The sequence below is a fragment of the Heliangelus exortis genome, chromosome Z (assembly GCF_036169615.1).
Source record: "Heliangelus exortis chromosome Z, bHelExo1.hap1, whole genome shotgun sequence".
Classification (NCBI taxonomy): Eukaryota; Metazoa; Chordata; class Aves; order Apodiformes; family Trochilidae; genus Heliangelus; species Heliangelus exortis.
Genome location: NC_092454.1, coordinates 13,961,578 through 13,989,502, shown reverse-complemented (window position 1 = coordinate 13,989,502; position 27,925 = coordinate 13,961,578). Strand labels below are relative to the sequence as shown.

General features: G+C 39.4%; 1 protein-coding gene across 4 annotated transcripts in view; it reads left to right on the top strand.

The window, feature by feature from the left end:
- The first annotated feature begins 362 nt into the window (after positions 1–362).
- The window catches only part of LOC139790090 (leukemia inhibitory factor receptor-like), an 84,809-nt gene continuing 57,246 nt past the window's right edge, over positions 363–27,925 (top strand). For 2 of the 4 annotated variants that reach the window (XM_071731380.1, XM_071731371.1), the window contains exons 1-2: positions 363–713; positions 24,661–24,925. The gene's annotated coding sequence lies outside the window, so the exon portion shown is untranslated. The remainder of the gene's footprint in view (positions 714–24,660; positions 24,926–27,925) is intronic. The other 2 variants (XM_071731372.1, XM_071731377.1) reach the window with 2 other exon arrangements.

Sequence of the window (27,925 nt, the reverse complement as noted above, 5' to 3'; positions counted from 1 at the left end):
TCTAGTAATCATACAAAGTCATTTAGGCCTGTAGGAGTTTTGTGGAGTTAGCAAACTTGAAATCACGTCCTTAATGAGAAGATTTAATTGCTATGTACACAAGCACAGTAAATACAAAATATATACATGATGCATGTAATTCTACAGAATAAGGCTATTAATTACAAATAACTTTTTCATTGCCTACTAAAAATTAATAAAGAGGGTTAAATATGTTGCGTCTCTTTTTTTTTTTTTTTTTTTTCTTTCCCTTAAGGCAACCTGTTTCAGATATGAACAATCATGTTTTGGCAAGTTAATCATTAAACAGTGAGTTATTAACTTTAAACTTCCTTCATTCCTGAAAGCTCTGTTGTAGTAGCATTTTAGGTTGGGGCAACTCCTCTTACATAAGAGAGTCTCTGCCAAGTTATTACCTCAGTTGGTCTTTAAGTTGTAGGTGAATGTTTATACAGAGTTTTCTCCTACTCACACAACAGAGGGCTACAGGAGAGCACAAATGCCCAGGATATGGCAAAACTGGGAAGAAGGCAGTCTTGTGCTTGATAAAACCAAAGAAAAAGCTCTCCAAAAAGAATGGAGAAAATGAAAACAAATGTTTGAAATGTAATTCTGTTTTCCATGGAGTCCTCTTCACTTCTGCTGCTCTCAGCAAAAGCAGACATCTCTTGACACCTTGCAGAAGCTCAAGAATACCTGGCTGGCTCTCAAGGGTAAGTCTAAACTTGCCTGCAACTTCACCAGAAAAGCACTAGCATGTTTTTCTGTTTCCACCTGATTTTTCTTTCCATTTTGCTTAGAAAAGCTCTGGTCAATGAAGTTTCTACTTCTCAGAAATTCCACCAAACAAATGCTGATATGCTTGGTTTGCAACTTAAAGTGCTAAGTTAAGCAGCTATCCTGAACATCTTGGGCTCCCCTGGGTACTTGAGGTTTCTAGGCCCTTATAAAAAGGATAGGGAACATGACATAAATGCACATTCTTTTATTTTTCTCTTTTTGTTGGTTTGCTGGTCTGGGGACAGCGTGTACTAGCAATCAAGTTCTGCCCTGAGCTATTTTTAGCCCAAATTGGTGCTCTTTGGTCAGACAATTAGATCAGGCAACTAGAGGGCTCTGTTGTAAGGATCCCTTTTAACATGTATTTAGATTATGGGTAGCCTAAAAAGATGGTTGTGGGTGTCTGGCTAGATCCATACAATAATGTTCAGAGATACTCAGTAAGGATCCCTTTTTTTTCCCACAGTCAGGAGAAATATCAGGGTGTCTATGAGAGAGGAAAGTGTGAGGCTTCTCACTAACCTGTATTTGGACTATTAAGGGGTGGTGTCTATGAAGGAACTTAAGGAGGCTGAGAATATTTGTAGAAGAAAACTGCTTTGGCCCTTAAAAAGAGGTGTGAGCAAAAAGCCTTTCAGACATAGGCTTGCTGCCCACTCCCCCTGGAGTAAGAGAGAATGCCTGTAATTGATTTCAAAGGGGGAAAACCATGCCAGCATTTGTACAGAAATGCTATTTTTCTTATTTTGTGTAAAGTTCTGGCCCTTCTGCAGCTTGTGTAATGGAGTAATCTCCATGAAAAGGAAAAATTGGCTGGTATATAGATGTGGAAATATTCATTAATCACTGGATCAGCACTCTAAACATTTCCTGTTTATATACACAGTGACAGTTCTTTAAATGATATTGCCTGCTCCAATTTGGCATCAATGTCTTACTTTGTAAAAACAAGCTGTTATCAAATTTAACAGAAATAGAACAGTTTACATGAAGAAAAGTATTATGAATGGCCTTTGTTTCAGATCTTCTTTCAGAAAGCAAAGTTTCTTCAAAAGTTGTGATCCAGTCACCTCAGACTGAAAACACGAAGGAAATCTGGTTGAAAAAAAAAAATTCGTATTGCCCACTTCATGAGAAAAACAAAAATGAATTATTATAAATGCTTTCCAATTGACTGGCTCAAATCATGGTAAATGAGCCTCTGATGGATGTGTTTCTAAAGAGAAACTGCAGTTGTTCTGCTCCCACCCAGAAACATGCTTTATTATTTTTATTTGTTGCTCATGCTCTTTCCTAGCTGCCACAGTTCCTTCTCTCTTTTTTTTTTTTTTTTTTTTTTCCCATCCTCAGTCCTAGATCTACCTCCTTTTTCTCATCAGGACCCAAATAACACATAGATTTTAGCATATTTGGGACAACTGGACAAGCATATAGAAAGGTTTTGCAGGAAGAGAGAGGGACAGAAAGGACTGGGAGAAAGAGAAAAGCAGCTGAAAGCCAAAAGTTCTTACATGGCCTTCCTAACAGTTTTCTTCAGCATGGCAAGGCCAGGCTTCTCAGGCCAAATGTATACTATGGAATTCCTATACTAGGAAACAAAAAGCATTCTTTGGCACTGCATTTGAGTAGTGCAGAATAATTGTGTCCATAGTGCTAAGCTTATCTGCCCTCCAAAATGAGTAGGCTCTATCCAGACTACCAGTTGGGACTGATACCTGGAAACATGCATGGGAATTGTTTGGGAGATCCCTACCTGGTCTTGGCTAAAGCCATAACCTACCACTCAGCTGCCTTTACAGTGGAACAGTGAAGTCATTTGAGTGTCACTGTGCACACAACTCTACTGGGACTATTTAGTTTAACAGGAATAAACATAACCTAATTATCCCATGGACTGTAACTACTATGGACACTACACCAAAAGAAAAAGTGCAATAGAATTTTAACTTTTATAGTTCATATATTCCTTGGTACTCTGATGTGTTGTTGCCTTTTCCCCCTGTATATACCTAACTAGGGAAAGAACTGTACAGTAGGATGGTGTTACAGTAGCAGCTGTATATTCCCCAAAACACAAAGGAAGAGGAAAAGGCATTTTCAAGAGAAAATAGGCAAGAAATGCATCCAGATTCTAAATTTTTCCCTTGCCTGCTTGTGTGAGCCATCACATCAGTGCTATCTCCAAATGTCAAGCTCCCATATCTCTCTCCCCTGGGAAAACAGGTAGGTGAGTAATTCACATAAGACATGGTTGGTTAAAATATAGTAAATACCAGAACACCCTGTCTGTTCCTTTTTCTTATCTGTTCTGCTGCTTCAACACATGAAAGGAACAGACTTTAATGGCATATAAACTGCTGATGGCAGTATGAACCTGTTGTCATTTTGTGTGAAGCAATTTTGAGTTTGGTTTGCAAGGTAAAATCTCTACAGCAGCATCAGCACAAAATAATTCTTGATGCATCAGTACCTTTGCATTTTTAAATCAGGTCAGAAACACTTCAAAAAGGCAGGCTGCAGTTTAATCCAAGCACATTCACTGCAGTGTAAGAAAAACTGTTTAAAATTCAGTGGGTTGTACAAAAGAGACTACAGAATAACTTAGTCTAGTAGTCATCCATTATGTGTTTCTAAGTTCAGGTCCCATGATATGGCCAGCAGAATAACTAAAATTTTGGCTTTCTCTTCAAGCTGTCCTGACAAACATTACCCACAACAAAGCATTTGGCCTTTGTCTCCACAGCACTGCCTTGTTCCCTGGCAGGGCCAGGAATGTAGGAAAGTGGCTCCCAGCCAAGCTGGTGGGGAGAGAATTCCCTCAACCTGGAGGACTCCGGCCCTGCATCTTTTGTAGGGTGCTCTAAGCCATTTGTAGTGTCTGCTTCTCCATGCTGCCCACAGCTGCATCTGCCTTTCTCACACCCCCAGCCTGTGTGGCCATGCTGGGTCTGTGCGTTGCAGGCTAGCCCAGGATGTGGCTACAGAAAGGGCAAGCATGGGGAAGGCCAGAGCTTGGCTAAATGTGCATAATATCAAGTCAGTCGATGTTCACAAGCTGAGAATGCCACAGTGTTTGAACTAAGGGAAGCTCTTTGTTTGCTTTTCCTTGCACTAGTGACTGGGTTACTTCAGTCTAGTAGAAGGCTCTTTATTTTATGCCTTGTGAATGGACCCATCACAAATCAATTACAGAAAGCCTATAGATTCTTCCCTCCTACTCCTCCCAGGAAGGGCAGCTGAGAGAAATTCCTGAAAAATAAACTTGGGAGTTCCCAGAGGATGGAAATAAGTGGGCTTGGAGTTCTTCTGCTTCAACCTCTCACTAAGAGAGATGAGCTTCAGGTGAGATAATGGTAGCAGGACAACAGGTGTCCTACACTTCATCTTCACCAGCAAGCAATTCCTGGTATGCTGTGTAGCTCTGGGAAGCATTATCACCCAGGGTCTGCTCAGGAAGAGAGCCTTCAGCTGAGCTTCATATGACTGCAATGCTCTTGCTTTACACTGACATGGTGTTTTGCTTCACAGTTCTTCAGGGAGTCTGAATGTACCAATTTCTAGGAAGCTTAGGGTTAAATAAATTAATAGTTTATTATGTCGTTGACAGGAACTATTGTGAATTTATCCTGTGGCTCTGCATCTAGATGTAAAGTTTAATGAGACCCACTTCTCATTCTAAACTCAGTGGTCTACAGAGGAATGAAATTAATCAGCAAGGATTCAAACTACACCTTTTATCAAAGCCTGTTTGTACTCTTTGCTTTCATTATACTTTCACTGGGCCAGCATAACATATAATAATAACAACATTGTAATAACAGTGTGCCAGGTAAGCCACTTCAAAAACAGGAAGAAGTAGAAATTAGAAACACTGAACTGGCAGAGAAGATGACCACTAGAGATTGCCCAGATGGTGCCATAGTGTCTGCAGACATTGTAGGGAGACAATGAGAGGCAGTCTAAGAAGATAGAAACTGGTTCTGGAGGCAGTGTGTTTGTTCAGGAGATGGAGGATCACACCCTCTGAGACTTATATTTGGTATGCCTTATTTAAGGCCATGTTTTAAACAGTATTTAAGTATCTAAAGAATCAGTTTGCTATCTGTGTGATGTCAGATGGGAGCTGGGGATGCAGGTGCTTTTGAGACTGTATTAGTCACCATTCGGTTGCTCTAAATACTGTAAGAGTCTGGCTTTTTGAGACTAGTTTTTCAAAAGCACTTCGCTTCACTGAGGGATGAAACAATCAAATTTGAGGGATGCCCAAGACTGTGTAAGCAGTGAGTAACCTCCATTCCCATTCACCCTGCTGGGGGTATGGAAATTCTGTCCTCTGCCTCTGTTCCCACGGCCCCTTAAAATCTCTATGCTCAAAAGTAAGCTTTGACCTATGTGAAGTTGCTCCAACAAGGGATAGTTTGCTGCCAGATTTTTAATTTACTTTCCACCTTGCAAGAGTGTGTGATGCATAATTTGAGTTTGCAAATTGCTCTGTCAGGAAAGCACTCTGACAAGCAATATGTTGTGTGCTGTGGAGTTTGGGTTTAGTCCAAATAAACAGAAACGCAGCAGAAAGGAGGCTGGAATTTTATTTAATTCCCTGTATTTCTGAATCTGTCTTGACTGTAGCTAGATGGCCTCAGAAATCTCCATATTGGACAGCCTGTGAACATGCCTATTCATTGTATTTGAAATACTGAAATTTTTCTCATGCCACTGACTCTTGTAGGTCCAACATATTTAATTTCTGCAAGCTGAGGGGGGAGCGACAGTGAATAAAGCAGACTGAAGAGATCCCTCAGGGTATCAAGGCTGGCTAAATCCTAGCACCTTTGCCTCTTTAGATATATGTGGATTAATTCACAAGGCACAGGAAAGGATACTAATTTCACTGTAGTGGGTGCAGCAGAGGTGATAGAAATGTTTGTGAAAGAATACACAGCAAACAGTGTCCACAGCAAACAACCTCTGACTCACTATATAGTTATTAGCTAACTTCTTTAACTTAAAATTCCTTCTTAGTTAAAGAGAGAACACTGGAAGACTGGAATTTGTACGTTCTTACATCTTTTAATGAGGCTTACAAGAGATGTGCTTAAACTAACCATGGAGCATGCCCAGCCAAGGATAGGCTTGTTTTAATGCTGTTTCAAACACATGGTGTTGCTTTGATTTTGTGCTTAGCTAGTCGCAGCTATTAAGTACAAAGAGAAAGCTGATGTTAGCAGTTGAATCTTCTGCTGTTTGCTAGCCAGCAGGATGATGGATAGCTTGGGCAAGAGAAGGAGGCCTGTTTTGTCACCTCTCTTCTCAGCTTTGAAGAGCCCACATGATTTGTAGCACATACCATGATCACTTGATGAAGAGAAATCTTCTTTGGCAGGAATATTAGAAGGGAATGGGCTTATACATATGGAATGATACACACAGACATGTTTGTTATGTTGGAATTAAATTGTGTGTGTATTTATACTATTCATACACATGTGCATATGTCTGCATATACACATGGATAAAAGCAATAGTGCAACACTGTCTCTGCAAGGAAAAGCAGGGAGAAATGCATAACTACCTACAATAGAGATGTCCACAGCTGAGCTAGTCACTCTTTGCTTCCCTATAGTCAGTGGTGAGAAAGAGGCACTTAGCAGAGCATAATTCAAATCATCTTCTGAAATTAACCACATTTTTAAAAGGCTGCTTCTCTCCGTTATCTGTAAAGGAGCACAGGGCAACATCTTCAGCTGCAGAGATCCATACTGCAGAGGTGCAACATGAAGTGAGACAAATTCCACCTTTCATGTGTCTGAGTTCTTCAGGGTATTCCACATACAGTTTATTGTATTATATGTTACTTACAATGCATTTTGTGTGGCCTGAGTGCTCACTTGTCAATAAGTAACCTTACCTGAATTCAACTGAGAATTATAGCAGATTTCTCCACATATTTTCTCCATGCCAGTACTTATTAAAAGTAGGTAGTGCTTTCTAAAATGCAGTCTTCGGTCCAAGAGGTCTCCAGCTTTTGTTGGCTTCTTTTTTGGATTGAGTTTGCCTATTGGTCTAGATTGTAACGTGATTGCACAGACCATTGTGTTGGCACAATAAAGAAGAGCTCTGTTCCGTGCTGTGGGGCAAGGGACAGGAGCTTCCTGAGACATTATTTCAGCTAAAATACATGTAAGGAGAAAAAGTGTGAAGGATTGGTTTGGCACACAAGCTGCATGTGTTAACTTAATCAGTATTATAATCAGAGTAGATGCCTGTCTCCTGAATACACGCTTGGCTAGAATGTTAGAGGGCATTCCCCTGGAGGAGTTACATAAACTGTGTAGTTTACATGTTCACATTTCAGTAATATCTACATTGATCTCAGTTTTGAATGACATAAGATGCATCTCTGAGATTCTTAGGACAGACAGTTCATGCTAAACTTAGGCAGAGAAAACATCAGATGGCACAAGGTTAGTTAAACATTGTTTGCTTGCTCATATGGGAAGATAACAACATAGGTGAAACACAGGAATACCCATAGGTATTCCCAGAGGTGTACCCAGAATCATCCTGCTTAGCTTCAGATGCTGAGATGCCCAGCTCAGAAGACAGGCTGTCAGCTGCTTAGCATTCACTGTATGGCATTCATAGGGTCCACAGCAAGTCCAGATTCAGATCTGCATCTGACATGTCAAGGGAAGAGCATATTTTTCCCTAGGCACTCAAGCACTGGTTTATCAGTCAGCAGTATATTTCTGTGTTTGCTGGTAATATCAAGATCTCTTTCCTGAGACTTCTGACAGCAGGGTACGTGGTGTAGCTCTTCAGCCTGTACTAGCTAGAGAGAACAGTTCTTACAAACATTTCATTAACTGCACTTGCATTAGGTACTTACAGAGCGGATGTTTACTGTCTGCCTTGGCTGGAGCTGTAATGGCAAGTGGTTGCTAGGAGGCAGAAATGGATTAATCCTTAACTGAAAGGAGGGAGAGAGAATCAGCTTTTGGAAAAGAAAGGGTTCTGTCTCTTTAAAAAGATACATGTGACATGCAAGTAGTCAGCCCTGTGGAAAGAAGTCCATGACATACAGAAAAAACCAGGCCAAACCTGGTGAAGGTGCTAGGGAAAATTTGAAGGCATAGCTTTGGTATTGCATAGACCAAGCCTGTGGGCTCCTGCTGCCATGCCTTTGGTTTTGTGGGTGCAGAGCAAAAAATAAAGATATTGCTGCTCTGGTTGATATTGCAAAGAACAAACAGATTTTTCACATATACTAGACAGGCTTGTGAAAGATGTTACGTTGGCAAGACTTTATTCATTGGACCTAGGAACGTCTTTTTTTCTTTTGATATATCCTATAACCAATTTCAATAAAAAGGGTAAGCTATCCTACTTGGAAACACACACTGTGTTTTCCTCACTTTTCTTGCGATTTGTAAGGAACATTTAGAATGAAGAAGTAGCTGCACTTTCTGCAAAACAGTTTTTCAAAGCAAAAATTTTCTCAGAAGTAATTTTTGAGGGGGTTTTTTGGTGAGGTTATTTGGTGGGGTATGTGAAGATGTTGTTGGTTGTTTTTTTTAAGTTCTGCAGTGCTGAAGAGCAGAGCATTCCCATTAGGGACTGGAAGGCACTTTAACCCTCCCTTCCACTGCTGAGAGGAATTGAAAGGAAAACCTAAGAGCCCTGCCTTTTTCAGAATGTTTGTGATAGAAAATAGGATTTCTGTGACCCCACAGGGTAGTCTTCACTATTGCTAAAAACAAAAAGCCTTGTGTAACCTACTTTGAGCTACTGGACAGAGTCAGAAAAGTATCACTAAGGTGATTAAAAGATTAGAGCATCTATCCTGAGGAAAGGCTGAGACCTGGGGCTGCCCAGCCAGAACAGAAGTCTCCAGGGTGATCTCATCAATATGTATAAATATCTGAAGGGAGGTTGTAAAGAAGATGGAGCCAGGTTATTTCCGGAGTTGCCCAGTGAGAGGACCAGATGCTATGAAGACAAACTGCACAGAAGGTTCCAAGTGAATGTCAGGAAACTCTTCCCTATTTTACTGTGAAGGTGGCTGAGCACAGAAACAGGTCACCCAGAGCACTGCAGCACCTGTGTGAGCAGGAGGGTTGGACCAGATCACCCCCAGAGACACCTTCCTTCAGCCATTCTGAGGTTCTGTGTACAGCCTGGAGAGCATCTATGGATTTTTGATTGTCAGAGCTCCAAAGAAGCTGCCCTAGCACATGTAAGAGGACATTAGTAGGGAAGGTATCAGTTCCAGCTAACTTCTGGATGTCGCCGGCATTGCAAACTCCTGAGAAATCACACACAGGGTAGACCAAACATTCGCAGGATGTGGGGTCTGTGGAGCAAGCTGAGACACATGCCTCCCAGGCAAAAGGAATAGCTGAGAAAAAGTGTTTCATTGTTACTGACACTACTTTGCGCACCCCGGAGCCAGCTTGCTTTGGCTTTCTTCCAGCTCAGGGATACAGCAGTCAGCAACCTGTTTTGGGTTCATCTGATCATCTGTTTACTTATGCCATACACCCAGAAGGTTAAAAAAGCAAAGGAGAATACAGATATAATAACAAGGATGAATAAGAGTTAAGTAGATTTCCTTTCCTATGTGGGATATTCATAACCAAGTGCGTTTGGAAAACACCTTCCCCATATCCTCCTTCAACACCACACTTGTAAGAAATCCTGTAGGTTGCTCTTTTTTTCTCAAAATAGGCTGACCCAGGACATATAGCACTAAGGAGTCCATCTGGCTTTTGTGAGTGGCCTTAGGGCCTTTCCAAAGCCTTTGCTTTGCAAATTCATCTGATAAATAATAAGCCATAATTCTGCCTATTTGAGAGCAACAAATAGTTTTCATCAAGCTTTCAAAGAAATTGACATAGTGCCCTTAGACTCAGAAGGACAAAAGAGCTCATGTGAAAATCATCAAGGGCTAAGTCATTTTTGGGACCTTGGTATGATGGTGTAACAGTCTTCTTACTGAGGAAACACAGAATAAATGGGGTGAAAGATCTAAGGTGTATACGAGTGAAGTAACTCTTCAAGTGTTGGATGCAAAAAGCCAGGGCACAACACAGCTCTTCTTTCACAGTCAGCTGCTCTCAGAAGATGCAGTCTCATGCTCTTCCATCATATGCATGTCCTTCACTACACCAGGATTTTTTCAGCATGATACATAGGCCACATCCCAAGGTCACAGAACCACCAGAATGTCAGGGGTTGGAAAAGACCTCTGAAGATCATCAAGTGCAAACCCTCTGCCAAAGCACTACCAAAATTAGAGCAGGTCACTCAGACCTTCCCCAGCAGTCATGGTACAGTTCCCTAGCATGGAAAGTGTGTTTGAAGAGTGGAGAGAAAATGAAAATTAAATGTCTTCTAATCCAGAGTTCTCTGTGTTCAAACCTAAACTTGTTTATACATATCCAGCATGCCAAATCTGTTCTCTCCATATGAACTGAGGCCTGTAAACTTACTACGATTCGTGGAAGGTAAAGTCTTCCTGTAAGCATTTCAAAGAATACAGAGGCAGGCTTAAAATAATGTACCAACCCAAGTTGTTCTTTAAATAGCACAGGAAATATGATGAACTCTGAGTCCACCGCTGACAACACAGGAAAAGGAAACCCAGAGATCAGATAAGACTTTGGTAGCAAGAATAACAGTGGGATAATTTATTTCTCCAGAGATTATCGCATGCTTGACTCTGGTATCATTAGGCTCTCACTAATAAAGAGGAGATTCTACTATAATGGATTATAGTCTTCTAATTACGGACCTGTTTCTGTGGTAACAGATAGAAATTACAATTACCTTGTTTTGGTGGCTTATTGAGCGTTCTATCTTTCTATCTGCTTCCAAAGAAATAAGCAGAAAGTAAACAGCAATTTGTAGAAAAGGGACAACACAAGGAATGTTGGTTTTCCTGTTATCTTGATGGAACACACTAAAAAATAAAAGCTGATAAAAAAAATTATGGCTACTTTCAAAAGACATTTCCCTTATAAAAGACAATATATTTTTTGCTAGTTGGCCACTAAGGTGGTTAATAAGGTAGAATCACTTAATCCAGGATATTTCTAAAGCATAATTAATCAGTAATCTATTTTTGGTGACTAGCAGCTCTTAATGAGGTTGCTAAAAGCATGTAAAGGTTACTGAACTGAATACAAACATTGGCACCATGCACCCTGTAGCACTTGTAAAGCAAGGTGGGAACTATGACTACATTTACTTTTCTACTTTGTTAAGCACAAATTGTATTCAACAACAGCCAATGCCTGACTTGATGAGGATTTGCACAGGTATGCTTCATATTTTTTGTTGTGTTTATTTAGTTCTTGTGAAAAATTGCCAAGGAAAATGAAGATATAAAGATATTTATATTAAATAGGCAGTGAATAAACCTATTTCCTGAGTTTGTTTTAATCAGATAATCCCATTATTTTCAAAAGTATTTCAGTACGGCCTATTTAACACATGGGGTTTTGGAGGGAAAACAATTTCACAAATTTCATAACAATTCCTTTTATACAGTTCCAAAAGCTATAATATAGTTAGTTACACAGTAATATTTCATCATTAATAGTCATAGAAGTTCTATACTAATTGGGCCAAGAATTGTAAGGCAAAGTTAAGTCTCATTTTGATTCAGCCTGGAAAAAACAGATAAGCTTTTAGGCCATGTACCAAGAACAGTTCCATGCAAAAACCTTACTTTCAAACTTTCAGATCAAGAAGTATGTAATAAGATTATACAATGCCTTAACACTCTACATGTACCTGAGAAAACAATTTTAGCATAGCTACACGACCTGCAGTTCCATTACCTTCCAGTATCCAGTTATCTCAAAACTGCAGGCCCAGAGCTGACACATAAGGCAGCAGGCATTGCTCATTCCTATGATTATTTTGCATTTAGCAGCATTCTGAAGCTTTGATCAGTAACTGCTAAACAGACAATCCCAGTAAATAGACACCAAGAAAATTTTTGGTCTAAATAGGAAAAGCTGTCCAGTGGTGACAGTGCAGTCTCACTGGGGAAGAAGTAAAGAGGTCTCAGCACATCCTCTGAAGTCACAGCCACTACATTTATGAGGACAATTAAATGCCTATATACTAGGACCCATATTTCAGTACCATGTTAACAATAAGAACCTTTACAGCCAAATCAGTTGCCATGGAGTTGTCTACCTGCTTAAAATCTCAGTGTTTGACTTCCTGCCATTAACATTTCTGAAGTTTCTACCATTAGGCCTCTGCATATAGGGCTCTACTCACAAGTCAGACAGTAAGGGGAGGTCCCTGCAAATGGAAGAATGGATTTTAAACCCTTACTTCTAATTACTAAGTGAAAGATTTTATATCTGGTCCCGCCATTCCCAGGTGAGCACTCTAGTCACTGCCATCTGTGGTAGATACTTTACACTGGTAGGTATTTTGGACTGTTCCAGTGTTTCTGCTTTTCATAAAATGTAGAAATACCTGATTGGAGCAGGGACAGGAATTCCAGAGCTCAAAAATTCTGTCCTAGGCACCAAGACACAGAAACAGCTTATTCACTTGCCCAGAGACTATTTCAATTATTTCCATGGAGAGGGATAACTTCTACAGGAGAAATGGAAGACAATTACTTCATTTAACTTAGGAAAGATGTGCTCTCAAATTTGAACCAGAGGAGATCACAGATCACAGTCTGGGTGCTTTGATTAACAGACTATTAAATTATTAATGGAGAACATTTTTTCATGAGAACAGTGGATTTAGACACAAAGAGATTCAGCTGAGATGCTGGTGAGCAGAAATAGGAGGTACAGGAACACAGATTCTCCCCCCAAGTGACAGCAAACTGGTCCCACTAAATGCGGGAGAGGTGAATACTGCAACACTCATTATGTTCTCAGTGATGATTGTTGTAGTATTCACCACCAGTGATGTTCTTAAAAATTTACAGCTATGGAAATATGTAAAACAAAGCCCATACTTAATTTCCATGCTAGGGTCTTGTTTTTTACAAGGTCTCTTTTTCTGTACCTATCTGTTGCTTTATGGTAATGATTCTTAAGCTAGAGGGACCAGATTTGCAATCAGGTCTCTCCTGTGGCTGTATTACTGTATCATAATTTACAATAAGAATCCATTAGAAATGCACCTACTAAAATGGCATAGGAAGTGCCCCAAGTTTCCCATTTAAGAATTTTCCTCAGTTTCATTGGTTTTTCTCCTCCAAAATCTTACAGCTTTTTTAGTGCAGAGTGCTAGCAGAACATATTTCCTGAGTGGGACACTGATATGTGAGGTAAAGACTTTTTTACGTAAAGGCTGATGCCCATCTTGCTAAATCCCAGTGTGTTTACCTCATCAAAGTTTACTTTTATCCGTGAGAATCTTAGAAAACTCTGCAGAGTTGGGCAGATCATGGAAACATCCTCTCCAATTCATGTGTGGGAGATGAACACATAGAGATGTGCTCCATGTGCAGCTTGGTTCAGGCTACCGAGTGCTCAGGAGAACTTTGCAAAATCGACTATATGACACAGAACCATTATTAATTTTGAGATAATGACTCAAAAGAGCATTTCAGAATACAGTTATGTTTTATTCCATTCTTAAAGCCATCCGTGTTCCACAAAGAAATTCAGTATCCACTGGAATTAAAACTTTCTCATATAATTTGCTGAATGAATACTTTACAGGCAGCCTGCTTTTTCTCTGCATTGCTTCACTTCATACTGCCTTGTAGGTGTGATCCTGGCATCTCAACAGCAGGGAAAAATGGATGTGCCCTGGTATTAAAAGTGATGGAATCTGAGATAAAAACATCCTAAGGAGAAATTCTAAGTCACAGTTTTCTTTTAATAATTAAATTAGACTTGCAGTGGCAAGAGCACCCTGCAGATAAGAATAGTCAGACATAGATATGTAGACAAAGATGCAGAGAAAGAGTATTCATGCTTTTTTTTTTATTTATTTAAAAGAACAAATAGGGGTTTTTTCTTTACAGGAATTCCTGCAGACTTCTAGGCGCTACGTTGAAGAGATCATGCTGTCTCTTGCCTAAACCGTTTCAGTTGGTTTTATTAAGAAAAAGGAATCTTGGAATAACATCTGCTTTAAAAGGCAATATCTGGTTTTCTTATTGTGATATAATAAGTGCTGACAGAAAAGAGCATAGAGGTATATCTTCTTTGAGATATTTCAATGTCTCCAACAGATGCATTCAGTACTGTGTTTGGATTGGAATTTTCAAAGGAGTGCAAGGACACAGGTACTCAGATTCTGTGTGAGATGGAGCCATTGTTCTTTAGGGGCCTTTGAAGCTTAGATTTACTGTTTGGTGCAAGAAATACTCTGCTGCTTGGTAATCCTTACCACATGTACAAGGAATATTTTTAAGCAAGCCAAAAGTACTCCAGACCATAGTGCAACAAATATAGAATGCATGAGATAGCCTTGTTGATAAAGTCTATGAAATCCATGCTGATATACTCAGACAAAACTTTCAACTACTTATTGGAAATAAACTTTAAGGTTAGTGGTGCCACACCCATGGAAAGAGAGTTTCATTCCCAAGTGCTGTTTAAGAGCTATACCACATGGAGGGGGAAATGTCTGAGGCTACTTCTGCTTCTTAGAAAGGACAAGCACTGGTAACTCTAGCAGCAAGGGTGCTGGAAGAAGGTCAAGGAGGGCATTCTGTCTCTCTTTATATCCACTGATACATTAGTAACCCACTGAAATTATATTCTCAATTTTTGTGATTTTAAAAGAGAAAACCAAGCAAAGTGCTGTATCTCAAGCTAGTGGGACATCCAGTGCATTAGGAGTGCATTGATTTAGGAGTGCAACTCATTAGGAATTGCATTCCCAGCAAAGAAATACCTAACAACATGAAAGACTAATATTGTGCTGAAAGTAATATTCTTCAAGAATCTAGCCAAAGGTGTCACCAAAATAGTGGTGTATGGCTGCAATGCCAAAATAGGAAAGTGAGAGGTAGAAGACAATGAAATGGATCAAATATTTTTCATGTAACAATTAACAATGGCATGAGATTAATTGGTTTTGTCACAGTTAAGATTATGGATGAGTAGCAAAGTTTCTTAACACAAAAGTTTTCAAGCATATCCATTTATCTACAGAGGTGGTTCTTAGTAATCAGTTTGCATGTTTTGTATCAAGATGCAAGCCAAAGATAGAAAGTGTAAGAGCTGATCATAGAGTGACAGCACAAAAGTGACAAGAAAATTCGGTAGGCAAATTACAGATATAACACAAAATCCTGGAGGTATCTGAAAGACAGGCTGGAATAAGTAGACTCCAGAAGATTTTATGGCCAGAGAAGACAATTCAGGAGAATTCAAAGTGTAAGGAACAAGGGCTCATTGAACAGTTCATGGTAACACAGATGGAGACAGAGATGGAACAGTGAGAATTAAACTTCCAAGCTCGTGTCATGCTAAGTCAGACAAGGCAAAAAAAGGCCTAAAGAACTATAGAATCATGCAGGGCTTGTAGGATTTGGTGGACTAAATGGGCAAGAGGAAAATATACATGTGCGGGAGTATGTTACGGTGTTATGGGATCAACCACATACGCAGGCAAAAAGATGAACTGTGAGTGTGATAAAGGACAGAATGCAAGAATGGGGAGGGAGGGAGGGAAGGAGGGAGGGAGGCAGCTCTTTAATATTCTAACATTACAGATAGCTGAGCTTTTTGTAGCAGATAAATTTATAAGGGTCTTGAGAAGCATTTTGAACTCTCAGCCACAGCAAAAAACAAAATATTGGGAATTTTAGAACCGAATTACTGAAACTAGAGAGAAGATGGAGAGGACTTTGTGCGATGGTGGGATAAGGTAGCTTAAAGACTATGCAAACTGTCTTTGTTGAACTGAAAATAGTGTCTCTGCAACATTTTTTAAGTGTTGAAATAGGCAGTAGTAAGTATCACATTTCCTTCTCATTACAGTTTGTAAATTTCCATTTGTGACATTTTGTATACCCATTCCTTACCCAGTAGAGGTAACAGCTGAGTAGCAAGGTGATTGATGGAAAGTAAGAGTGGGAGTAGAGAGAAAGATTGACTCCATGTGTTCTTAAGGTGAGAAAGAGAGAAAATACCATACATAGCATAATTTGAGACTTCAAGGAAGTAGAAAGAAAAATGGGACTTGAGATTACTAAAGATAAAACAAACTATTGACTTTAATCTGACAAGAAGATTTTAGGTAAACTTCTCTAGCAGCTGAAAACCGTAGAAAACAAAACTTTGGTAACTAGAACGGGAGCACAGATAACCAGAATCCCAATATGAACATTGATTGTAATGTCCATATGAGGAGATAAAGGGAGTAGGAATGTGTGTTCCTTTATTTCAAAATCAGAAGAACATATTTTAGGATATACCAGACAATTGTCATTTATTTTGTTTTACACAGAAGTGACAGTCATGTACTAGAAAGACAAAAGAGGAATGAAATAATTTTAGAAATAAAAGATTGCTCAAGGATATATGGGTAAAATTTAATTAGGACTCATGGGGAGGGTGTCAATAAAGAACACAAATAGTGTTTTAATCCCTTTTAGCTTCAGTGAGTGAAGTGTGTGGTTAGAATGATGCAAGACAAACCAAGAAACATCTGGGGAAAGCCCTTCCATTGCTGCTTGAGCCTGGTCAACCAAAATTAAGTGAAGTAGAAACAGTAGGTTGAAAATATGTTCTTAATATGCTTGATAAGCTAAAAAAAAAAAAAAAATAAAAAAAAAAAAATGTCGCCTCACATGTCTGGAAGGAGCTTGGGGCAAATTGAGGAGCCATGAGTCGTTACTGTCATTAAAACCATGAAGGGCAGAAGAAAGCAAGTAGGTGGCAATGAAACAGACCACCAGCAGACCCTTCTGCTTTGCTGGCATAGCCACCTGCAATGAGAGACTGATGTACATGTAGCAGACAAACGTGGTGAGCAAACCAAATTGCAAGCAGTATCACCATTTACATCATTACCAGCTTTACTCATCTAGGTCTCAAAATAAACAAATGATGAAGCTGGAATTTTAGGAGGTTCTACTTCAGTTGGAATAGAAATTTGAACGTATACCCAGTGTGGGGAATGTTACCTGCTACTGTTGCCAGTGCTTCTGTGGTGAAAGTGAGTGGGGCTGTATGTGCTTACAATGCACAGTTTCCTTCTGGGCTGGCACCAAATAATATTGCAAGTGAAAACAATTGAGGTGTGGCTTACTGCACATTTTTAATATGCTGCAGAAGATGCTCAAGGAGCTAATCTGCCCAGAATTATCAAGCAAGCAGTGGATTTCCAGACGTATTTAACTGCCATTATGAAAGAACAATGTTTCCCACTTATTTTCTGGAAACTCTATCTTTTTGCCTAAGTATTTGAAAATGCACCTACTACTGCCATGAAATATAATGTAGTGAATAATGCTGTTCCTGGCTCTTGCATTTCACACACCATCCCTGGACTCAAACTATACCTTTGTAGCAATATAAACTATTATAGAAGCAACTAGTTTGCTGCTTTCCTAATAAAACAAGGCTACATTCCTGAAACAAGGACACATAGGTTTGGAGGTTTTGCCCTTGAATAGCATGTCTAAATTTTGGATGCTCATGCTTGGGGATTTTTCCCAGTGTATCTAAAAACAGGTGTGTGTCAGCTGTCATTGCCCAATCCAATGCAGCTAGCTACTGGCAATTCCCAAACTCTACTCTGTGCAATTTCAGGGGCTCATGAAGGAAGCATCACCTCTGGACTTGGAAACCAAGAGATGTTCCCTCTTGCAAGTGATATTATAACAGAATTATTTTTAATTAGCAGTTTTCTTCTAAGTTCTGCCTACAACTGAAAACAGAAATGCCTTCTGGGAAGAGCCAGTGGTATGGAGAGAATATACTTCACAATTCCAAGATACAAAGACAGTGTACAGCAAATGTGACTGTGCAAGCTGAGCTGAATTTGAAGCTAAATCTGTATTTTAAGGATACAAAAACAACTTGGGGTGAGTCACTGGAGAGGCAAAAGTAACCACAAAGTTTGTGCACAGTCTATATAGTGAGTTTGACATGGTTTCCAAACCTTTAGTTTCTGTTGGCTTAGGGGAATTAAACACATCCTTTAAACAAAATGCTGTGCTTTTGCAAAGTTTATGCTTTACAAAACAAAAAAGTCACTGAAGACATTAACTCTTCAGTGGTGTAATCATTCAAACTTGGGGAGGATATGTACTACTAAAAATCTTGCACACAGGTGATGCTGGGAATGGGTGTCTGAGCTATGGACCTGGCCTGCAAAGTACTCATTAAAGAGAAGGAATCTTCTTTAGTAGGGTTGCTCTTACAGTTCAGAGTTTCCCTTCTGGATTTCAAAATACAGTATAGTAGAGGATATATTATTTTATTAATTTCATAAAAATTAGGTGTCTAGTTTTTGCCAGGCAACACTGAGCTCCAGTATAGGCACATACTTGTTAAATAGACTGTTACTGTCAGTCAGTCTCTGAAATTTCTCTTTGTACAACTTTTCTTACCCAATGAGAACACATCATGCCTACTTTGCTGGTACTTACCAAATGAATGAATCCATGTTAGTGAAGAACAATTTCTGGCCTAAGAGTCCAGGCAACTTATACAAAGCTAACTGAAAGCTAATCCTTCTGTGACATAAAATCCTGCAGAGAACTGTTGCTATTCTGACAGGAATACTCTTTCAGTCTCAACTTGATGTGAACACAAAGATTTTTTTATTGCATTCTGTGGAATCAGACTGGAAATAAAGCCATCTTAAACAGATAGTATTTTCTAAGTTACTCTGCCTGACATAAAAAAAAAAAACCCTACCAGAATAGTCTCCTAAAAAAATGTATGACATTTAAGCAGGCTTTTCTGGACATGTGATATGAGCAAAAATTTGTGCATAACAGTAACGAAAATGTATAAAATTGTGCCAAAAAAAAAAAAAAAAAAAAAAAAAAAAAATGTGCCCCTAAAACAACACTGGAACTTCTCATCACAGTCTCACCATTTGCCTGAGCTGTGAATGCACTACCCTTTCTCCTCCCAAGGAGAATTAAAATCTTTCACAGATATTACTCCATAAATGGAAACTGTAAACAATTTTCACATCTCATCAAGACAGTATAAACAGGAATTTATGTTTCAATATTTTTTACTGGTATTATTCAGATTATATGGTATATTTTCAGTGTCATACGTACTTAAATGTATAAGTGCATCTCTCTCTTATGTAGACTAGAAAAGAGAACGTTACCTAAAGTGTCCTACACTTGGCTGAAGTAACCTGCATACAAATTCTTCAAGCAGATAATTCTTATTGCCCCTTCTGACAGGGGCAATAGATGGCTTTTTCACTGCTTCTGCAAAAGCCAAGTCACTCTGAAGAAAGACATCAAGTCTCATCAAGCAAGAAAAATACATCAGGCGCCTGGATCCTTAATGCAGTAATTGAGGCACTTTTGGACTAATGGAAACCTGGATTCTGGTGCTGCTGAAAGGATTATTTATGTAAATCAGTAACTGGATTCAGTGCATACACAGTCCTTGGAGCAGAGGGTAGAATTCAGGTCTCCCTTTCTCTTGATAAGCAAACTTAACACATTTAAAATGTCATTCTCATAATCTTGTCCCTTTTCACTAGGAATGTAGAAAAATCTGTGTCATCAATGTTTTGTATTGGCTATCTTTTGACACCTTTTGCAATAAAAACACCGACTTAAGGCAGTTCCTTGCACTTGGAGCTCGGAAAATCAGTTAGGAGAGCCAAATGCTCAAGGGCAAGGCTATGTGTGACTTTGAAGTGCCTCAGAAGTAGATCTTGGAATCCAGGCTCTCCAAAAACACAGTCAAAGCCTCATTTAGCCTCAGGTTTGTTTATCTCAGTAGACATGGGAAAATAGCTCACAGTATCTGCAAGGAAGTAATTTCCTGCAAACCAATATTCAAAATAGTAAATGTACACTCATGTAATGTTACTACATGTATGACTCTCTTGCTTATAAAGTTAAGGATAAGACTGAAAGAAAATTATACAGATGCTGTTTAGAGTGCAGGAGGAAATATGCCGAAATAGGTCATTACTTGGCTCTTATCTCTATAATACAGGGGCCAAAAATGTTGAAAACAGATTATTTCTCTCTGTGTATATTGAGGAAGAAAAGGTTACCCAAGGTTTTCTATGCATTTGGCTCAAGGATGCTGCAATATGAGAACATGTGATTTGTTAGGGAAATCCTATGTGACTCTTCTACACCAGCTAACCGAGTAAACAAGAAGTGAGCTGGAACTTTCTGTACAAGGACTTTTACTGGAATCGTTCGGAAGCTTTTGAATATACACAGGCTTCCTCAGGAGGTTCCCTCTCTGTTAGAGTTGCTGCTGAAGGCATCATCTCTCAAACAAATGAACTTGGAACAACACTAAGACTTTGGACTTTGGGAAAGGTTTTTCACCCCTTTAGAAGTTCAGGGTCATGCCATCACAGTGATTTCTATGTGAGCTGATATCCTCTTACTAAATACGCTTTATGCTTCTGTTTATTTATAAGGGAAAGAAATACCATAGTTTAATAAACCTTAATAAAACAATTAAATTAAAAATAATTTAATAAACATTTGACCATAAAAATCTTACTGATAATCTTCATTTATAATGTGAGTATCTTTATAAGACCACAGTTCATCCTTTTCTGTATCTCCACATGTGGCTTTTCAGACATGCAAGCTGGGATCTGCCTGGGTCATTAAATCTAAAATCACTCAAAACTTCCTGTCTTATTCTAAGCCTTCATCTATGAAAACCACACATGTAATTCTTTTCTTGACTCCAATGAAAAGCATATGGACATCATTGAATGCTGAAAGCTCATGCCTATCATGATCAAATTATGTCTCTCAGGAGAGACATAATATTTTTTACCATTTCTAAATGACACAGTGTTTTTAAAAATTCACAAACAGAAGACATAAAGTGTATGGTTATTTATGAAGAAGTTTTAATTGGCTATTTAATTTAATCTCAGCTAATGAATGATTTTTCTGCCCTCATTCTGCACTGGCATTTTCAGAGGAACATCAAGATCTGCATAGTTTCTGTAACAAAATATGGACATTATTTCTATCTATTCAAAAATAAATTTCTCTCATTCTAATATGACAGTGTTCATGTTTGGAAGTTGGGGACAGGAACATTTTAGTATGCTTTTTCCTCTTTTGTTCCCTGTTTCTATTCACTTGGTTTTCTTGTGCAATGATTTCTCCAATATTTGAGAGAGAGAATCTCAACTCAGAACTGCATGTTTGTGCTTGCAGAATCACAGGTGAATGTTGGGTGTCCATCTCCTTTAAAATTCATCTCCCTTGTCTTTACAGTGCCTATGTCTGTTGGGCTATGCTCAGCAACAGAAACTCAGCAATATTTCATGCTTAAACTTGGGAACGACCAGGTTAGGAAAGCCCCATCCATTGTCCTCAAAGTCATCCTCCACTCTTCCCCCTCCTCCACTAAAGCTTTGTGCTTTACATAGGATATTTCTAAAATGCATGTTTTCTGCCATTTTGTATGATCCATCTAAGCAATAATCCCTCTCCTGCTCCCCATTTCATTTGGGCAACTAGAACAATGCAGGTTGTTGCAGATGATTCCCATTCAGGGAAGGCAGCAGTGAGAGATTCAGCCCTTCTGTGATACACTCTTGCAAAGAACATAATACCAGACTTCAAAGAACTGAAATCTCTTCTGCTGCTTATAATCCCCTTTTTTCTTTCAGCCAGGACTCACAGTAGTTCTTGTCTAATTTTCTCAGGTGTTTGTGGCAAGTGCTTCTGCAGTGACCTCTGTTATTTCCATTCTAGTTTCTCTTCCTGATTATTTATTTGAAGAAAGATCTTCACAAATACATACCAGAAGACTAACAGACCTTTGTGGTAGAGAAAAAAAAAAAGATCTAGTTGAAATTAATTTCTGCTGTTTTTTAACATAATAAGAGTAGGCTCACACTTTTCCTGGTTAATTTTTGGTTTCAGTTCTGCTATTCTAAAATGCAGGAAAACCAGGCAAATGTCTTAAGGATGCTAGAACACCTCAAGACAGTCCTATGAGTTCACCTGGAAATGAAGAACAGTCTTTTACATGTCTTTTGCAAACCTGTGAGATCAGCGCTGAAAGATGTGCTTTGTAGAGATGCCAAGCTCTTGTCAGCATAATCATGTCAATAGGAGCACACTCCAAAGAGCACAGGGAGGCAGAAATTGCTGATGCCCAAGACAGCTCTACATGATTTCATTTCTCCAAGTACGGATCTGCACACCTCTTACTTTTTGCAAGCCATCAGCTCCTCAGGTTGTCCTGGACAAATGAGTCATACAAAAATAGTGAAATGGAGGCTCAAGGAACATCACAGATTCTTTGTTATCTAATTAATTTTGGATTATTTTATATTATTTTATATTTATATTATTTTATTCATTCTTCTGAACTGATTAGGCTCAAATAAGAGATTTTGAAAAAAATTTTGGAGACGTGTTTTTTTTTTGGAACATACTCCCATGGCAAAGCTAATTTTTGCCTCTCAGGAATCTGATTTTTGTAAATCTAAATACTCCGATACCTCTAAAATAAGAAAGCAAAAGCATACAGGAAATTTACCAGCCTGGCACTAAAGGAAAGCTAACTTGTAATTAAAGCAACATGCGCAGTTCAGATACTGATGGTAACAGATGGGTCATGAGCTGCCCAATGTTGTTTATCTTTTGACTAAAAAGAGAGGATTTCATCCATAAAATCATTCCTCAAGAAAAAGTAAAATGTGTTAATCTTGAAACTTGTAAAGATTATTCCGTGTTTCACTAATTTCAAAAATAAAATTGCAAAATCACAAATTACATGTTAATTACATTTGTTTGCAAGAGCAAGCATTAATACACATCTTATAAACATCATTAATTGGCTTTTAAAAATAAAATTATGAGAGAAGAATGAGTCACAGCAGTAAAGTACCGATCTTTCTAATGCTTATATCACTAAAGTCTTCCTCTCTGCTCCATTCAGCTTTTTCAGGAAAAATCTTAGTGAAGGCATTAGACCTATGGTAGAGAGTTAAATTCTTTTCTCAATAAAACTGACAGCAAAGTTTTGCATTTACTCAATCTACTCCTGTATAGATCAAAGACAAGAGATTCATACTCACTTTGCCTAGCCTGGTTTGATATTAAACATTCATGCTAATGAATATGGAGCTGGTTTATGTCCCTTAATAAAATTTAACAGTTATGTAGTTTTATCTTTCCAAATTGCTGGAAGCAGCAAATGACTAGCTAAACACAAAGATAACCTTTCCTTTCTAATCTTTAGAGTCCCATGCTTCCCATTTGTTCCTAGTACAGAGATTTCCTGTGAAAGTTACTTCTCTGTACAGTGCTGCAATTAGAGAAGAAAATTTAAGGCATCTCTAGGAGGATATTTAGTGGGCTGGTTCTACAGCTTGTGGTTTATCTCAAAAGTGAGGAGTAGCATCACATTTGGTCAGTGACTGCTGCTCTATGTAATGAGCATTAGCTCTCTGGAAATTTCTGTCACTTGGGGCACATAAGGCAGTCTTCTGTAAGAAATTGCAGAGGTAGCCTTTTAACCACCTTCAGAATAATAAAAGGAAAGATCAATAAGAAGGGGGAGAAGAAAAAGGGAAAAAAATTAACTAAACCAGAAGAGAGAAAAACAAGAGCATTTGCAGAGCTGTAGCAGGACTTCTTTTGTGTGTGCTTGAGGTGACACTGTCCCCCAGACTTTATCTTTCTAATTGAATTGCTTTATTTCTGGCTTGGTCTGAGACTATGCTGAGTAGTTACCACTGGAAGCAGACCTTATTCTTGTTCTTCCTCTTACCAGCAATAGGAATACATCCCACAGGTAAACTGGTACAAATTCTCCCTGAGGCCTTTAGTACACTCCCTTTTTTTCTGGAGCCAGAGCCAGCTGGACTAGCAGAACTGACTTCACATTGATGTGCAGTAATAACAGCCAGCCTGCAGTCTCTCTGGCAACCATGTCTTGCAAAAAACCCCACAAAAAACAGCACAAAAACCCCTCAGTGATTTGTGAAAACATTGTCATCCGTGGAGCATATCAGATTGTCTACTCATTCCAGAGGGTCATTCTGGAGTTATGGATGTGGAAGCAGTGAGGTACCTGGGCTGGTGTCACTGCAGAACAGGGCTGTTCTGTAGTTCCAGGTCCAAACAGTATAATCAGCCCTTAATTACTGAAAGTCACCTTTGACCTTTGGTCAGCACATCCGAATGCCTGCTGTTGCTCCTGCCTTCTTCAGAAGTGGAAGATTTGGGGGAAGTTATTACTACTTTGACCCCAATGAAAAAACCTGTTAGTGGCACAGCTTATGTAAAACTGCAGAAGGAGTGGATACTTCAGCAAGTCTTTCTGTTGGGGCTCCCCTGTGGGGGTTTCTCTGTGGGAGGCATCAGGCCATTCTGGGATAGTTTAACACAGAGTCGTGTTCCTCTGCAGTCCAGGAAAGTGGCAGGATTGCACAAGATGGGTCAAGGTTGCTGACTGTAATAAGGGACAGGGCGAATCATAGTGTGACTGTCATGGGTAAGTACAAGTTTCTTCCCAACTTCCTTAGCAAGTCCAACTGTTCTGTGTGGAAAACACATCTTCTGCACCTGAATACATAAAAAAATGCTTGCCCTGGAGCAGGGTTCAGAAGCTTGCACTTCCTACTCCCTACCCAGGCACTACAATTTGCACAATCATCTTCATTTGTTCCCCAGCCTTTTCTGCTTTACTTACCTTTTTTTTTTTTTTTTTTGAGGGATGTTCAAGATACAAAAGCAGAGTGGACAGTGCCCTCTAGCCTAATGAGGTGGTCAGAGCACCCTATGGACACGGGAAACATCCTCTGGAGCACTCTGGCCCATTTTGCCCAAGCTCTTCCACTTCCCAAATAAACCTTTAACCACCTCTGTCGCTGAAGGTGGTGTTTTCAGCAGCATCTGATGACATCTATTGTTTCTCTGGTGTTTAAATCCAAGAGAAAGTTTCAGGCCACAAATGCTAGTTGTGGAGGCCTGAGTATTGTAAGTAGCACAAGATAAAGCAAGATATTGATGTTAGTGGCATCACCTTCAAAGATCCATCTAAATGTGACTTTACAGTGTGTATGTTCTACATCTGAAAGATAAGGACTTTCAGCCAGTCTTCATTGGGTTCAGCCTTGCTTATTACAGGCAGGAGAAGAAAAACTTTAAAGCCAGGGGTCTGAAACAAGGCATGGTGGGATTTCTGCCTCGTACAACATATGTAGAAGGTGAATCTTCAGCTCATAGGGCTATGTAGGAAAGCAAAACTGAGAAAAAAAAAAGAGACAACAGAAATTTCCTCTTGGCTAGAACAATTGCCCTGTGCTCAGCAGGTTGCTTCCCGTGAGTCTTTTCACCTGCTAGATGCCTGTAGGGATTTGTAATTATATATTTTAGGTTCAGCAAAAAGTATGTGTGGGCTTAGATTTTTTGAGTTCTCTTTACCTTTAAGTGACAGAAAACTAGCAGCTTAACCAAAACATGATGAACATTAAAATGCTCAGTGCTGCTGTGACCATAAGGTAGGAGTGTTCATTTCCAGTCTGCACTGCACAGCAGCACCAAGAAAAAAACAGAGAAGAGGTGCTGGCTGAAGGGGCATTCAGCACTCCGAGCTCACAACAGCCAGCATGCCAAAAATCAAACATCTTTACTGGGGCTTCACTGAAGTACCTCCAAGCTTGCAACTAGGAGCCTAATAAAGGCTTCCTGGATGCATGTTCAGCAGAAAACCAGGTAGTCCTTCTACCAGGCAAGGCACTTTCCACGACTCAGTGGGTATCCAAACAACTTGGTTAGAGTGGTTTGTGGAGGATGAGCATGGGCTGAGACACAGACTCCAGGTAATCTCTGCAATTAGTGACACAGTTCTGCTCCCTCAGCTGTCAGTGTTTCTTCAGACAATGGAAAAAATGCAGGTTCCCTGCTTTCCCCAAATTCCTACTGTCAGTCCATCCTGGCTTCTGCAAGCATGCTTGGGTCCCTGGCTATTCCTGAAATACTCCAATCTAGTGGCCAAGGCACATAGCTGAGGGCTGAACTCACCACCCCTCCCTGACTAAGGACAGCCTAGAACCTAGGACTGTGGTTTGACAGAAAGAGCACTCCATCAACTTTTGCCCTTTGCTGTTTATTCCTATTTATTCCTACCTCCTACCAGCCTTCCAGTGGCTTGATGTTTGTGTTCAATGTAATTCACAGCAAGGGAATTATTCAGCAAAAAAAAAAAAATAATAATTTGAGGGAAGGTTACTTTAAAAAATGAAAAAATAATTGTTTGCTTGTTCTGTGTTACTGTGTGGCTGTGTGCAAAGATTTATACTAACATAATGCTGTAGAGGATCACAGAAGTAGTGACACAGTGGAAGCTCAAGTTTATTCTGCTGGCAGAAAAAGTACCTGACAAACCCTAAGCTAGACCAGTTCATTAATTATCTGAGTCTGTGCCTCAGGCACTCATGGAATCTGTGTCAAGAACACCCTGAGCAGCCTCCTCAGTGAGCCCAGAGGGGTGAGCAAAGCCACATCTGAATGTAAATCACTTTTATCTCAGTGCTGAGAAATGGGGATCTGTGATACAGGGAGGGTTGTTCTCTGCATCTCAGGTGACCCAAGTGGGGAAGGAAGTTGCCTAGACATCCAGCTTGGCAAAGTTAGGTAACAAGGCAGAGCATGCTCAATCATGAAATTTTCAGGGTGTATGTACATTTCTGGTTTCTCCAGTGCTGTCCTTACACATTCTAAGAAGTATTTTACACAAAACAGTTTTCTGCCTGAAGCTTCCTCTTACAGCCCTGATGCTGTAACAAACATTCTCTGGATGGGCAGCTCCTTTGGCTTTACTTTGGATGTGCAGAGGCAGACTGAGATTGCTGTCAATCTGCAAACTAGTGAAAGTCAAAGTGCTTGTTACACCAGCAGTGAGGATGTGAGGATGTATGCAGATAGGTAATTAAGTCTGTACCAGGTTAGGAGGATTATACATCATCGGTAGACATATAAAAATCAAAACACAACAGAGGGCAAAAACAGGGCCACCTTGATGGAAATTCCTGGAATGGATACAGACCACAGTATTTATTGAATGTAGACAACTGCCTGCTTTTATGACAGCATCTTTCAACTTGACTTTTAGATATTCTGGTATTGTCTTCTTTACTTGAATTAGAAAATCTGTTTAAACCTTTAATTAGCCAATAAGACAGCTGTGGTTAGCCAGGCTGGCTGAGACACACCAAACAATAATATTTCTAAAGTCAGGCCAGGAAGAATAAAGTTGCATCTAATAAGTAGATTTTTGCCATTGTTTGCTCCAAGGCCACACCTTAAGGTATCTTATTTGCACATTATTTAATAGTATAATAAGCTAAGCTCTGATGCACTGTGTTAAGCAGAATTGAAACCCACACATCAAAACCAACATGAAAAGGCTAACAGAAAGAATGCCATGAACCTTGTAAATATTGAACTTCATATGCCCCTGAAAAGCAGTTGTTAACATATCACCACCTCCTCTCTGGATGAGCTCTTTTTGTTTTACTATATTTATGCTGATGCATTTTGGTTAAAAGCAGTTGAGTGGGCTTAAGGCTCAGTCCAAGGATGATATGGGAGAAAGCATATTTCTTTGCCTGGATATGGTTCAGCAGGGGGAGAGATTGTTGTTGTCTGGAAGCTTTGTGCATGAAGAGTTTTTTAAATTCTAGCCATTTTTTCAGGATTCACCAAAGCTGGCACGTCAGATGAGTTACATGGTCAAATGTCTCCTGTTGATGTAGAGATCAGCTCTTAAGTGCATGTAAAGTTCACAATAGCTTAAGGTGCTTCAAATTCATCTAACATTCATCAGACATGTTCAGGCCATGGACTGAAGCATGGATAATCTGAAGAATAAACTTACTAAACTTCATAGTACAGGGGACATTTCTTTGTGGGATCTCACTGAAATAAGAGAAAACATGACAATATCCAGCTGACAAGCTTGTGAGCAGGAAGGTG